The sequence below is a fragment of the Parasteatoda tepidariorum genome, chromosome 4 (genome assembly GCF_982258835.1).
Source record: "Parasteatoda tepidariorum strain Cologne lab strain chromosome 4, Ptep-v5.0, whole genome shotgun sequence".
In the NCBI taxonomy this organism is placed as follows: domain Eukaryota; kingdom Metazoa; phylum Arthropoda; class Arachnida; order Araneae; family Theridiidae; genus Parasteatoda; species Parasteatoda tepidariorum.
Window position 1 is genome coordinate 58,574,824 of NC_141758.1, and position 14,996 is coordinate 58,589,819.

A 14,996-nucleotide genomic window follows, 5' to 3' on the forward strand; every position below is an offset into this window, starting at 1 on the left:
ATATTTATGATTGTTAAAAACATAACGTTAACAATCTTAGAAGAAATGTTAATTTGGACTTAACAAAACTGGCGAACGTATGTAAATAGCCTGTTATGCAAATGTTAAGATTTAAGATGTACTAAAGTTAAGATAATTTTTCAAAAATAACGAGTCCCGTAGTGGACTGATCGTTAAGACACGGTTCCCAGCAGATCACCGAAGTCAAGCATCACTGACTGCGGTCAGTGTGCGGGTGGGTGACCACTTTGATCAGTCTGCGTAGGGACCGAGGGTGTGCGGTATTGGTCCTCGTTAAACTGTTCTACCGTAAAGTGCTCGACCTCGCGTGCAGGTCGTCGGGCTACCGAAGCGGGGGTGCCATCCCCTCCGCAGAGGATCAAAATTGTGATGGCATGTCTTCGGATTATCCTCAGGGGTGTTTCCCAGACCGTCGCCAATAGCCCATTGTGCAGCTCTAGTGCGACGTAAATTAACAAAAAAAAAAAAAAAAATAACAAGAAAGTTATTAGTTTTTGCGTCATCAAAATTTAAACGCTACATAAAAATTGAATGCCAGATCAAAAGTCGAGAGTAGCAGTCGAGAGAGGTCAATATCAAAGCTCTTATGTTCATCTATCTCTACATCAAAAGTTGAAATTTTCTTCATAGAGAAAAGCTGCGTCGAAAGTAAAGGTCACACTCAAATTTCGAGGGTGGCCTTATCATTTGTTAAACTCAGCGATAATTACGGACCTTATCGAATATGTCAAAGCTGTTTTAAAATCAGAGAATAGTTATCGTTATGGTTCTTAAATAAAATTCTAACGGATGTGACGCATTAATAGATTAGAACGGAGTTGAATTTGAGAAAAAAGAAATATTTTCCGGAAATATTAATAAATTTTTCAAAATCATCATTTGTAGTGTTAGCATGGTAGATTTTCGCCTAAGACTGCCTTGAAAATTGAGATTACAATGTCACGTTATCATAGTAACTGGTTATATTGAATAAAACCACAGAGGAAAGCGAGATAAAGCAAATTTTTCAGAAAATATAGGGTGATTAAAAACTTACTAGATAACGATAGCCCCAAGGCAGAATCACAGTGACATTGTCGCAGAACTTTCCAGAGTTCTTGCAGAAAAAAAATTTTTTTTTTAAAGTAAAAAATTTTACTTTTCTTTTTTACAGAATTTTACACGTAATATTTGGATCATGTATTTAGATAATCACTTTCTGACGCGCTCAATTTACGCCGAAAGTATCATAAATCGATGCAATGTTTCGATTGTATTTTCGGCAGTTATTGATTTTCACGTGATTTTTAAACATCCCGATATATTTCGAACAATATAGAAAATTCGAATCATGCATTTGAGTATTTATTTTTTGAAGTTATACTTCTTATGCGATTTCCAACAAGGTTGTGTTAAACGTTTAACGGTACATTTTTATTGGCCGGGAAATCACGTGGTAGAATCCAGTTTTCCCTCATTCATTTCCATATTGTTTTGGTTCTCACTAGCATAAAATAAAAGTATTTTTTTTCTATAAATATTTTTTTAGTTTGTTTTGATACGCATATAATTTACTAGGGCAGTATTTTTTATTTTCAAATTTAGTGGATAACAATTGTAAAAAATGAGTGAAAACAATCCCACGGACAATGCGACGGATTTAAGGCAGGGTTGCCACTCCACAGGGAGAACAGGGAAAATGCAGGGAATTTTGATTTTTTCTTTACAGACTGGGAAAAAAAAGGGAATTTAGTTTCTTATTTTTGTCTTTTAAAAAATGGTAATCACTCAAAGCGTAATCTATGGTAATTTAACCGTGATATTTCAGCTATACTAAACTATTTCATTTATTATAGCATTATTTAAGTATGTTCAGCTGTTTTTCCAGCAATTAAAATTAGTAAATATAGTTAGCCCAACAATAGGTCACACAAGAGCCCAGTAATTGTTGTTTTCTCTTAATATATTGTGCATAATATGGACAGGGAAAACACAGGGAATTTTTTTTTCAGATTTGAGTGGCAACCCTGTTTAAGGTTATGTCAAGGTACGTCTCATGTGAATATCAATTGATTGTTAGGTTTTCTCTTCTGCAATTACATTATGACGCATTCACATACATTATTAATACAAATACATTTTCCAGGGCGAGACGATGAGGCAACCACAAGCACTGGTTCAAGAGATCCACGAGGGAAAAATGCACAATATTACCGTGATTACAGAGCGCGGAAGCGAGCGGAGCAGGAAAAAGAGTCGTTGAATAGAACTAGTGATCCTTCTACGACTGCTGATTCTTCTACAATTAACGTTGCGAAGTTTAACTTCTTCCGCGCGGAGGGACTCCATGCACTATTTTTTTAAAGCAATAATTCCATCGAATTTTTGGCAGTTAATGCTATTGATTTTTCCATATTTTTTAAATCCCATATTTTATTATACGATATTATCTATTACAACAAAATAATCTCGAAACGAAAAACTTGTTTGAGGAGTCCGATTTACATGAGTCGTCGTCGATCTTTTTTTTTCGGCAATTGCGACTGCGCGGATTTTATGATTTTTAATTTTTTTTTTTTTTTTTTACTGTGATGATTATTTACAAAATGCGAAGAAGTAAATAATTTGTGCACCCCCCCTCTCAATGCGAGAATATCACCCATAATATTAGAATAATACATTATTACATGTTCAATTAAAAATAATATACAGTTTTTTTTCTTCTTTTTTTCGTAAACGCATCGTATTTGTTATTTTAAATTAGTAACATACACCGAAGAGCCATTACATTATGACCACCCTCCATCTATAACAATGGGCTCGCCCAGGTTTTCATGGTTTCTCGCTCAGGAACAATGTTTTCATGGGACACATTAGGACCCATAATCCTCATAGAACAATCCCTGACGTCTGTAAGCTATTTGAACATAGTTGCAGACCAGGTTCACCCATTCATGGCAACAGTTTTTCCTGCGGGGGATGGTGTTTACCAACAGGATTAATGCACCATGTCATAAGGGTCGAATCGTCATGGATTGGTTCGAGGAACATTCCAGTGAATTTCAAGTCATGTCTTGGCCCCCAAATTCACCTGACCTTAATCCAATAGAGCATTTGTGGTCTTACTTGGAAAACCAAATTCGTGCTGCCACGCTACCCCCTCGCAATGTGAGGGAATTGCAGGACTAGTTGGTGAGCGCTTGGTACCAGATACCTCAGACTACCTATCAGCACCTTGTGGTATCAATGCCACGGCGGGTGCTAGCAGTTTTGAGGGCTAAAGGTGGTCCTACATGTTATTAGCAGGGTGGTCATAATGTAATGGCTCTTCGGTGTATATGTTTGTTTTATTGAAATATATTATTGCAGAAAGAAAATTAGTGCTAGAGGAGTTTTGTCACAGGTAGCTCAAAAAAATTCTTGAACAGAAACAGAAAGGTTTGGAATAATATTGTTTAGCAAAAGAAGGCACACAGCTGGCTGTATGGCCATAAAAAGAAGAAAATAAATAGAAATTATAGATAATTTTGATTTAAAACAACCTAAATTAAGCATTCGAATAATTCAAGGCACCAAACGACTCTCCTTTCCTAAGAAAAGTATAATTTTCCAAATTTTTAAAATCGATTTTTCTCGTTAACACGAAGGAGTCAACTAAGTCGGTTTCCCTAAAAAATTACTATTGACCATTAAGCAAATATTATCTTTAATTCTCTGAATAGAAAAAAAAAATGATTCCAATTATCAGACAGAGATATCTCGTTCGAGTATATTGATGAAATATTGTTCTGCCTCTCTCCTATAGTGCTTTTTTAATCCGCATTCCTGAAGCTATTACATTTTCTGTTTATGCATGTTATTTGATATCTTTTAAGCAAAAGTGAAAATCAATTAAAAGAAAAACACATTTCGGTACTTGGAACTCGAGAAATAAAGTGATTATGTCTAGCCATGTGATTTAAATCAGAAGCCTGCAAGCGACGTCACGCGTTTGCATCAAACATCATTGGCTTCTGATTTGACAAATGCCATGACGACGTCACTTGCAGGTATCCAATAGGAATGTAATTTCTTTTGATACACAATAAATTATATTCCGAAGAATGAAAAATTAATTAACTTCGAAAAATTGCCAAGTGCTACCGTTGAAGCTAATGTCCCTTAGTAGCTATCACACGATTTCAATTTATTTTTATATCTGTTAATAATGTTATATGTATTATCGAATTCTTAATCTTTTGGGAAAACTCTTATCCCAGTTAACATGTTCGGGCAATTAGTCGTGATGAAAGAAAAATTGCCATCTTATCTAAGAATAACTCTTTTGCGAATTTTGGTGAATCAGGGTTCCAATCGCAGAATTCTTAAAAGAACGTTCTACGATCCATGATAAAAATCCAAAGTATTTTATTCTGATTATTGCAGTTTTTTTATGCTTTTTGTTATTTGGACAAATTATTCTAAATATTGTTTTCAGGAACGCGTCGCGTTTTCGATAGTTTGGGTACAAATATTTTAGGACAAAACCGGGTGCTTAAGTCCTTCCCCCTTCACGATTAAGGAAACAATTGCATTTCTTTTTTTTTTTTTTTTTGTTGGATTTTTTGAATATTTGTAAATCACGCTTAGCTTAGATGGAATCAAATTTAATAAAATGTTTCATTTTTGTTGAATATATGGTCCATTTTGTCAAATAGGTAAAGCCTTAAAATTACCCATTAGTATTCAGTATGCCATATTATCGTCATTTATGTGCGTAACCAAATTATTCAACAAAAAATAAGCACTTTTCAAGCACTCAAAAAATATTTTAAGCACTTTAAAAAAATATCATGATTAGGCAGGGTTGGAAAGTTTTTGACAATTAACGGTTTTATCTTGTTTTACCCGTCATGTCAAAAAAAAAAATCTTTTGGCATTGTTTTTGAAAATTGTCAAAAAACATGAAATTTTGTATCACGTAAAACGAATGGCGTTTTCATATGCTACGGACTGACAAAACGTCGAAATAGATTGGGGTTGAATTAATTGTGAAAACGTTGAATAGAACAATGTGAACTGTGTCTTTTTGCATAATTCGAAGCGAAACTCAACATAGAAAAGGAAAAATCTCATTTTGAAAAAGGGAAAATTAAGCACTTTTTAAAAACACCCAATGACAAAAGCACCTTTAAGCACTTTTTAAAAAAACGCTACGCACCCTGTAATAGAATGGTTTGTTCAAAATTGCATAATTTTTCTCCTAACTGCGTTTCACTATTATTTGCTAAGAACACTTTTTGAATTAAAATTATTTTCCTAAGTTTAACAACAAACTGTTATTTCAGATATAAAATAACTTATATATTTATACGAATCTAATGATGGTATTGCAGTTTATCATTGTTGTTGGTACATAAGTATATTTTTATTAGCCGGAGAACCACATGGTAGGATCCAGTTTTTTCACATTAATTTCCATATTTTTTTAGCTGCCATCAGCAAAAGACTAATAAAAGTCAAAAAGGTATTGTTTTCCTGTAAAATAATTTTGTATCCCAAATTTAAAGGTTTGTACATTTAAAGGTTAAACTATCCAAAACCTGTCATATTTATTTTTCTTACTTTACTCTGCTATTATTACGTTTTTAATTTTGATCGTTTTATAAATTCAGAATTTATAAAACAATCAAAATCAAAAGCAACTTAACGATCAGGTTCACGCACAAATTGTATTTAATATTCAGCTTGTTTGGTAAATGAAAAATGTTAATTGGTGAGTGAACTCACAACATTTGTTATAACAATATACCTGCAATTTTAAATATTATTTGAAAAAATGATAACTAAAAAAAAATCATTAATGTCCAGTAACAGATCTTAATAGAATTATACGAGATCTTTCATACCATTTACCAATCAAAATTGACTCAAATAAATGGTGGACGCAGAAAGTGGGAGCACAGACAGAATTCTTTACAGTGCATGCATTTTAAGTGAATAATTTCAACTTTCGTAAAAAAACTGAATGCTCAATTCAGACATACATCTGAAGGGGAAGGAAACTTTCTCCGGATTCTTCTATTCCACAGATTTTACGAGAACGTATCGCATGTATTCGGTGGGTCTTAGCGGAGTCTAGGATTGAACCCAGGCCCCTCCGGACAGGAGTCCGATTTTGGGCTACCACAGTCCATTATTATAATAATACTAAAGCGTAGCACTGCAAAATTTATTATAATAAAGCTAATATGACTAATATAAGCTAACACATTTTTTTTGCACGGAAGTGTTTCTTTAGTAATAATGAAAGTAGATATAATCGGCAAAATGCAACTATAACTTATGAATTCGGTTTAAAGTTGTTATAGTTCGTTTACGTCGCACTAGAGCTGCACAATGGGCTATTGGTGACGGTCTGGGAAAAATCCCTGAGGATGATCCGAAGACATGCCATCACAATTTTGATCCTCTGCAGAGGGGATGGCACCCCCGCTTCGGTAGCCCAAAGACCTGCACGCGAAGTCGAGCACTTTACGGTAGAACAGTTTAACGAGGACCAATACCGCACACCCTCAGTCCCTACGTAGACTGATCCAAGTGGTCACCCACCGACACACTGACCGCAGACAGTGATGCTTGACTTCGGTGTTCTACTGGGAACCGTGTCTTAACGATCAGTACACTGCGGGACTCGGTTTAAAGTAAAAAAAAAAAAAAAAAAAAACGATAACATTACAAGCAAATGCATATTTTATCTAAAATTAATTCATCAGTTACAAATGTCTTTAAAAAGTTGTTAAAAAAATAAAAATATATGGAAAGTTATGACTGAAAACCATTTAAAAGATATTAGTGGGGAAACAAAATTATAAATTAACCATTAGATCGAAATATCTGAATAAGATAATGTATTATCACGATAATTCAGTACTTTTTATTATTAAATTGTACACTTTCAGATGAAATATTTCATTTCTGAAAGTGATGTTTGTTGATATTAAATTTTACCGTATGTTTAGGTATTCAAGTAAATACTGGAACAATTGAGTTATCAGTTAGTGAAACTACAGATGGCCTACGATGAGAAAAAATAGAACAATCACAACTCTTAGAAAATATTGACTAAACAATCTCAACTTTCCAGTCTGGGAAATAAAAATGATACAAATTTATCAATGAAAGTTTAATTAGTTCGCGTGTGTTATATTTTGAACAGATTTTTTTTTTTAAAAGATCAAACGATTTTTAAAACGGCACGTCATTTATAAAATCGTTTGCCCCAAAACTTTTATTCTTCCTTTCATAAATTTTTTCATGATTTTTAATAACAAAAGAGATTTTAAAATTCCTCCTCGAATATAAATTATTTTACATTAATAGTTCGTATAAAATTTGATTGACATAAAATGTTAATCGTCCTTGTAAAAATGTTAAACAAAACCCACTTTTTTTTCGAACTTAATGGAAAACAAACTTTTGCTTTTCGAAGCTACCAAGTACAGTGTGTTACTCGCAAAACAAGTAACTAAAAACGGAATAAATAAATAAGATTTATCTTATATTTTAAAACGATATTTAAATGCAGTTAATAGTTAAAGTGTTCCCATAATTTTAAGTATTTATATCAGGGAGATTTCGAATCCGAATGATAAATAATTGATCCTAAAAACATTTTACAGTAATTACCAATATTTCTTATACCCATGCTGTTCCTAGAAGCTGCTTAACTTTTTGCACAGCAGAAAATATCGAACCAATTAGAATTTATTTAAGAAGAGACATAAGAAATGTGACCTCCAAAACTAAGCGATATGTTTTATTTTTTAAATTTTAAAGTGGGCGATTAAAGTGCGCCTAGTTTTAAAGATAAAAATTGTATCAATTTTCGTTGTTTACGATATGGTAAAAATAAGTGGGGCAGTTTTAATTAAATGGGAGAAAATTTCGACAATCCTTTATTTTACTCTTTGAAATTCTAGAAAGGGCGGGGTGTTATTATTACCCTGTAATAAGCTCTTCATTAGTACACAATAAGAAAAATGAGCAGAAAATTATAATGATTCCTAAGAAAAAACATCAAGGTCAAAAATGTATTTTTTTCCAGCTTGATGATGGATGTCTTTCGAAATAATGCCATTTTAAAAACATTATAAGGAACAAATAGTTGAAATTTTACATATTCATCATTCACTTTTTCACCAAAATTGATCAAGCGAGAAAAATATAAGCAATTGTTTTTGAGAACAATTAGTTTTAAAATTACAAATAAGATTTTTTAAACCCGATTTCCTGTCAGCTGAAATACACGATTTGATTATTTTATTGGCATAATTTGTTCTTTTTTATTGAATTGAAAATAACGATTTCCGCTTAAGTAAGTTTATTTTAAATAATAGTTTTTCAGAGCATGTTGTTTTAAACCTTCAATTTTTTTAAAAATCTAATTTCCTTTCATTTGAAATGCATGCTTCGATTGTATTTATAGTAAGTTTAACAACGAATAAAAACAATTACGATATTTTTGAGAACAAGAAAATGTAGTTTATGCTACCTGCAACTTAGTGAATTGATGTAGTGGAAAAATTTAAATACAAGTGTTTTGAGAAAAAACAAATTTACTAAAGAAATGTCATTATTTGAAAAAAATATTTTTGTTAAAGGACATAATTTTTTTTTCGAAAATTAGTTTAAAAATAGTAAATATACTATTTTATTTTGAATTAAATGTAACGCATAAGCTTAGATTTTAAATAGCGTGTCCAATTTGCAAAAAATTGTAATTCTAACTGAGAAAAATATGAAGAGCTATAGTTTTTTAATTCTCAATTTAAAACCTACTTGTCCAGAACAATGCAAAGTGTAAGAGAATTTTCGCTATTATATCTTTTAACTAGCTTTTTTTTTTTTTTTTTTCAATTCTAACTCTGAATGCATTTCATAATAATAAAAACTTTTCATCAAATATTATTTTTAAAATTATTAGATTAAGAAATGAATAATATTTGATAATTTGTACTAAACTTAATGTTTCATAACAATAAGTACTGTTAATCGAAATAATTAACTGTATGCAAATTAGTGCATATTTCATTAAAATAAGTGGAGAAATTCATATAAATGAGAATGATACTACGCTGTTTACATCGATGTGCACATGATAAAATAAACTTCGATGACTCACATATTTCTTACTAGAGAGCAAGGGGGTGCACTTGCACCCCCCCCCCGGTTTTTTTTTTAAACAATTAAAGCGATACAGAAAAATTTTGTTATAAAATTTTTTTATTAAACATATTTTTATGGAAAAACAAATAATTAAGTAATTATTGATACATAACAATTAAAAAATTCTTTAATCAAACAAGAATTGGAATCGTCCTGTTTGCTGTCCAAATCTGTTTATAACTTTTTCAATGAATTCTGAGTCATCTTTGATTCTTTTTTTATGCACACTGAGCATTCACAAACTTGGCAGATATCCTAGCTACATTTTTAAATTTCATTTAATAAAATGTAAATAATATTTTATTTTCTATTATTTATTCAGTTTAACAAAGGTGTATAACACAAACTGACTTCTCGCAACTGTAAAACTTCATCAGCACAATCAGGGCCGTTTTATCCATTAGGCACTGTAGGCAACTACCTAGGGGCCCCGCCACGTTCAGGGGCCCTGTGCTACAGAGAAAAATATTGACAATGTTTCTTAAGCAGTAAAAATTAATTCGAAATTTCAATGACGATTGTCTTGCTCTGTACATTACATCGACGCTATTTTAGTACATTTCTGAACGCATTCCAAATTAGATATTATTATTATGGTAGTTAGTTCATATATAACGCAGTAATATAATCGCAAGCAATTTTATCGCGGCAATTTTAACGCCGACCCAATCAGATGACTATACAGCAAGAGCAGCTTTTTTAACACAACACGCTTGAAAAACGCGCAAGATTCTTCGTTGTGAATGCACACTTACTGTTCTGGTACCTACCATAGGTACGTATATTCTATGGCCAAGCTACCAAAGAGTATGTAAAAATAAGGTTGGCAGTACTGGTTCTTTCGTCGCAAGACTGGGGAATTCCCCGATCCGCTAAATACATACGTTGTATTGTGTCAAAATCCGACGCTGAAATTAGACAGGCTTGCACAAAGTTTAAGGAACATTATTTCGAGGACATTGAGCCTGAGTTTATAGACGAAATGGTGCAGTATAAATACTTCATCTTACAATTAGAAGACGCCGGAAAAAAAAATGTGCCTGCCGTAGAGTCTTACAAACTGACTATTGGTAACATGGCACAATCAACTTTCCCGAATGTAATGACAGCTTTGCAAATATATAGAAGTCTAATGATTACAAACGCCACTGGTGAGCGAAAATTTTCCAAATTGAAATTAATTAAAAACTGTCTTCGTTCAACTATGTCTCAAAACCTTTTAAATTCATTGGCCATAATGGCAATTGAAAATGATATATTGGGAAAGGTTAACTTTCAGGATGTCTTGAACGATTTTGTAACAAAAAAAGTTAGAAGAGTTAATATTTAAGCTTATTGTATGATTTTTTTTAAATGCATATATTAATTACTTATATTCTTTTCGTTTGATTCAATATTTTTATTGAATAATGTGATAATATACCTATGTAGTAAAAAACAGCGTAATTATGAATAAAGTGTTGTGTTAGCGAAAAAATATATTAGGAAGTTAGAAGACGGTGGGGGGGGGGGGCCGAGACGAGCATTGCCTAGGGGCCGCGACATGCATAAGCCGGCCCTGAGCACAATAATTACCAATGTTAAGCTTGCACAAACACGTTAGTATACGAAACTACTGTTTGTAGTTATTTGCTTTTCAAAGTCAGTAGCTATGCCAGCGCCTCTGGGCAAAATTTGCAAGTACAAGAAATTCGTACTTTTTTTTAAATATCTTGCTAACAATAAAGAAATGTATCTTGAAAAAATGAACAGATGAAAGTATATGTAATAACAAAACAAAATGTAATAGCAGAATATTTTAATTTTTTTTCGGGGGAAGGGTAGTTTGTTAGAGGTTGCACCCCCTTATATATTATTCCGCCGGCGCCCTTGCTAGAGAGTTCGATAAACATATCAAATGAGCGCAATGTTACTCGAAATTATTAACAACATGCACATTTCAGAACATTTTACTAAAATTGAAACTTAAATAATTAACTAAATTCTTGCGTATTTAACTTTAATGCGTACATTAAGAAAAAAAAAAAGTTTTGATTAACTTCGAATGTCTTTTTCATTACTTGCGAGTTGGGTAACAGAGAAAATAAGATAACAGGAGTAGCTAATTTCTCCAGCGCTAAAATAGTAACGAACTCTTTGAGAGCAATAACAGGAAGTTTATAAATAGCGCAGTGTTCTATGAAACATAAGTCATGCAACTATAATACCATAAATTTTGATTTAAGCCTATATTTTTAAAGACCCAGTATCTTTTAAATGAAATAATGCTTTTTATTGAATATATTTTTTTAACTGCTGCGATCTTTTGTCCAAATTCAGCCAGAGCATTCTTTACGGCAAAATAGTCTACACAGTTTAAAATAATTACTTTACTTTGAGTTTAAGGCACTTAAACTGAGGCTTTTTACATCCCTAGGCAAGAGCTTTGAAAATTACCCTTAATATTAGGGGGACCGGAAAGTAATGCCATTTGATATTAAGATTTTATTTTTAATCAATAATGTATTCACCCTTGTTTGCAATAACTTTTCAATGTCGGATCGAAAATGAATTGGTTTTTAAGACTAACGAATATTTAATGCGTCGAAACGACATTACTTTCAGGTCCCCCTAATGGAAAGCACCTAGTTTTAGATCTCACATATCCGATAGTCGGTTTTTAGTTGCTTACCATATTTATGAATTAGTCATATTTTAATACTGTGTTCAGTTAGTATGTGATATGCAGCTTTCAACGAATTAATGAGTGATTTTAATCCCCCCCCCCCCAAAAAAAAACTGATTTTTCTTTTGCACACTAAAAGCCATTATGCATATTTATCTAACATAGCCGAAAAATGATTCGTTTATTTACAAATCACACTAATTAAATAAAAAGGAGTATGGTTTAAGTGGAATGTAAAATTATCAATTAAAATAATCTGGGATTTAATCTGCGGTATTGCCTTTGACGATATCAAAATTCGGTTATTTGGAGGAGCAATTTTGATATGTAGTAAAGATGTTACTTTACTCGGCATTGTAATTAGAAATCATTATTTTTTAAACATAGTATCGAACTATCACAAACAAAAGTTTATAAACTTCATTATTAACCCTGGAGGGTCGTATGGCAGGGTTAATGATTTGTTTTACAGTAGATATAATTAACTCTTTTTATAAAAGTTTATCTTTAAGAACAATTATGATTAATTAGAAAGGTTTGGGGAAGCAAAATATAACATTAACCTGTTAAATGTGTATGGCGAAATTTTTCATCAACGTGATATTACTTATGAAAAGTTTCGATTGTGAAACGAGTTGAACAAAAGTTTATTCCCGGTTAACAGGTTAAATTAAAAAAAAAAAAAAAAATTACTTACCTGGCCACTGCAGAAAGTAAATATCATTAAAATAATGTGGCTATGCATTTTGTTCGAAAATATGAACCAGAAACTTAACATCACTTTAGGAGATGTCTCTATGATTCTGCCCAGGCAACATTCTTTATTTTTAAAATATTGTAAAATGAGGATCAAATTTTTTAAACTTGTTTTTGTTCTATACTTACACAGCTTATACATATCGTTTTCTTTTACTTTAGACAGGAGTTAAAAATCGTTTTATTTATAAGGTCAAAGAAATATTTCTAATAAAAATTGTTAAAACTGATTGGCAGGGAACATAAGTATGATTAAATATTTTATATTAATCAGGATATATTGAAAGAAAGAAAAACTCAACATTTTTGAAGCACTGTTGTTGCGAAGAAAGTTTGTGTGCTCTTTTAATTTAAGCAAAAAAAAAAAAAAAATTATTAAAATGATTCGACTCAAAAATATAGTTTCATTTAAGTTATTAAGAGAAGTATTTCAAACATATTTTAATTTGTATAAAAGCAACATATTCTGATTAATAAATTAAAATTGGCTGTGATAGCCTGGTTGGCAGGGTACTGGACTAACATTTGTGAGAACGGCAGTTCGAATCCAGCTGGCCAAAGACGTGTAGTAAATGGTGACTGGTGCATGTTAAATCTGTCGGGTCACAGAGTCCTCTATGTTCCCATTACGAAATCAATACCTTTTGGGGGTACTGAATTGGAGATTGATCGTTCTCTGGTTCAGGTTAAAATTATGATCTGTGGCAGGGCTCGAAGAAACTCAAAAATTTTATCCGTCCCCAAGGACGGCTTGTTCAACAACTAACCCGTAGCCTCTAAATAAATAAAAATTTAATTTTCTCTTATTTATTGCAAACATTTATATAAATTGCACACTGAATTAGTAGTTACTAGGATTACATTATACAGCAATAAAATAAATACTAGGTTACTAATAGGAACCTAGTATTTCTTTTATGAAATAATTTAAAGGTCAAGTTATCTAGAATGTCGATTTATCCCAGGGTACTGCGTTTTTCAAATGAATCAAATATGACGTTTGCCAGTTCCCCAATCAGTCAATGATTTACAGGCTTCTGCACAGAAATATGAAATGGGTTTTCCATTTAGGTAGATGTTCATAATTACGTTTAACGCTTTTTGTTTAAGACCAGTACGTAATGTGTTTTTTTGGAAGTTCATTGCTGAAAAGCCCCTTTCAACCGCTGAGACCAGACAGAGAAAACATCAATTCCACCATGCGCAGTATGTTGCTGTATTGTGGGTCATTTTAGAAGTGAGGAGCTACTAGACTCTTGTAAGATAACAAAAACTGAAAATGTATCACGAACATTAACGGGAAAATGGCCGTCCGCGCGGACGTCGGATTCGAGAAATTCGTTGTCCGCGGGGAATTTTTGACTGCCGAGGACGGGCGGTTTTTCGAGCCCTGATCTGTGGATGAATGAATGGGTCCGTCCTATAAATGGGGGAGACAGAAGTCGAATTCTTGAATATAGATGGCACCACTGGAAAACAAGAACAATCACACCTCCTCTGCTTTAATGGCTGACGACAACAGCAATAAAATTAGATTCATGCCAGAGTTTTAAAACAAATAGACTAGACTGCAGATAAGACGGGATAACAGAAAAAATTTAACCTGAAAATACAGGTTTATTATTATACAAGAGCCAAATTTTCCACTTCTTTATTAATTTTCTGTTATGATTTTTGATTTAACTCCGCATATTGAAACACACTTGGTTCAAACTAAGAAATTTAAAAATCACAATTTCGGTGTTACAAAGATCTCAATTTTCTCCTCAAATTGAAAGTCTATTTTGTACAAAATAATTCGTAATATTTTTTATTCTGCAATAACAAAATTTTATAATCTATTATAGATAGATATAAAAACGAAAGATGGTGAAGAACTATGCAGTAAACAAGCAGTTTGTCAGAGACAAGTTTTGAGATATAATTGTCAAACCGTGCATATTACTTTTTCTAAACCATGTAATTATAAATCCCGGTGATTAATTTTAAAATTGTATGAATATGAATCACAAGCATGATTTTAAAATCGTGTGAATAAGTATTGCAATATTTGATTTTAAATTGAGAGAATATGAATCCCGATATGTAGCTTTTAAATCACGTTAGGAAACTCAATATTGGATTTCAAAAATGCGGAAATACAAATCACGATGCATAATATTTAGATAGCGTAAATACGAATCACGATGCATAATTTTTAAGTTGAAATGGAAAATCTTATTTTCTGCATGTATAAGCGGAGAAAATATCTTAAATAAGTAAAAATGCGAAAGAGTTGGCAGCTACGTAGATAGAATTTTCAGTTCATCTTTGAAAATCGGAAATAAATATAATTATTTTATTTCAATAACTGAATTTCCAGAAATAG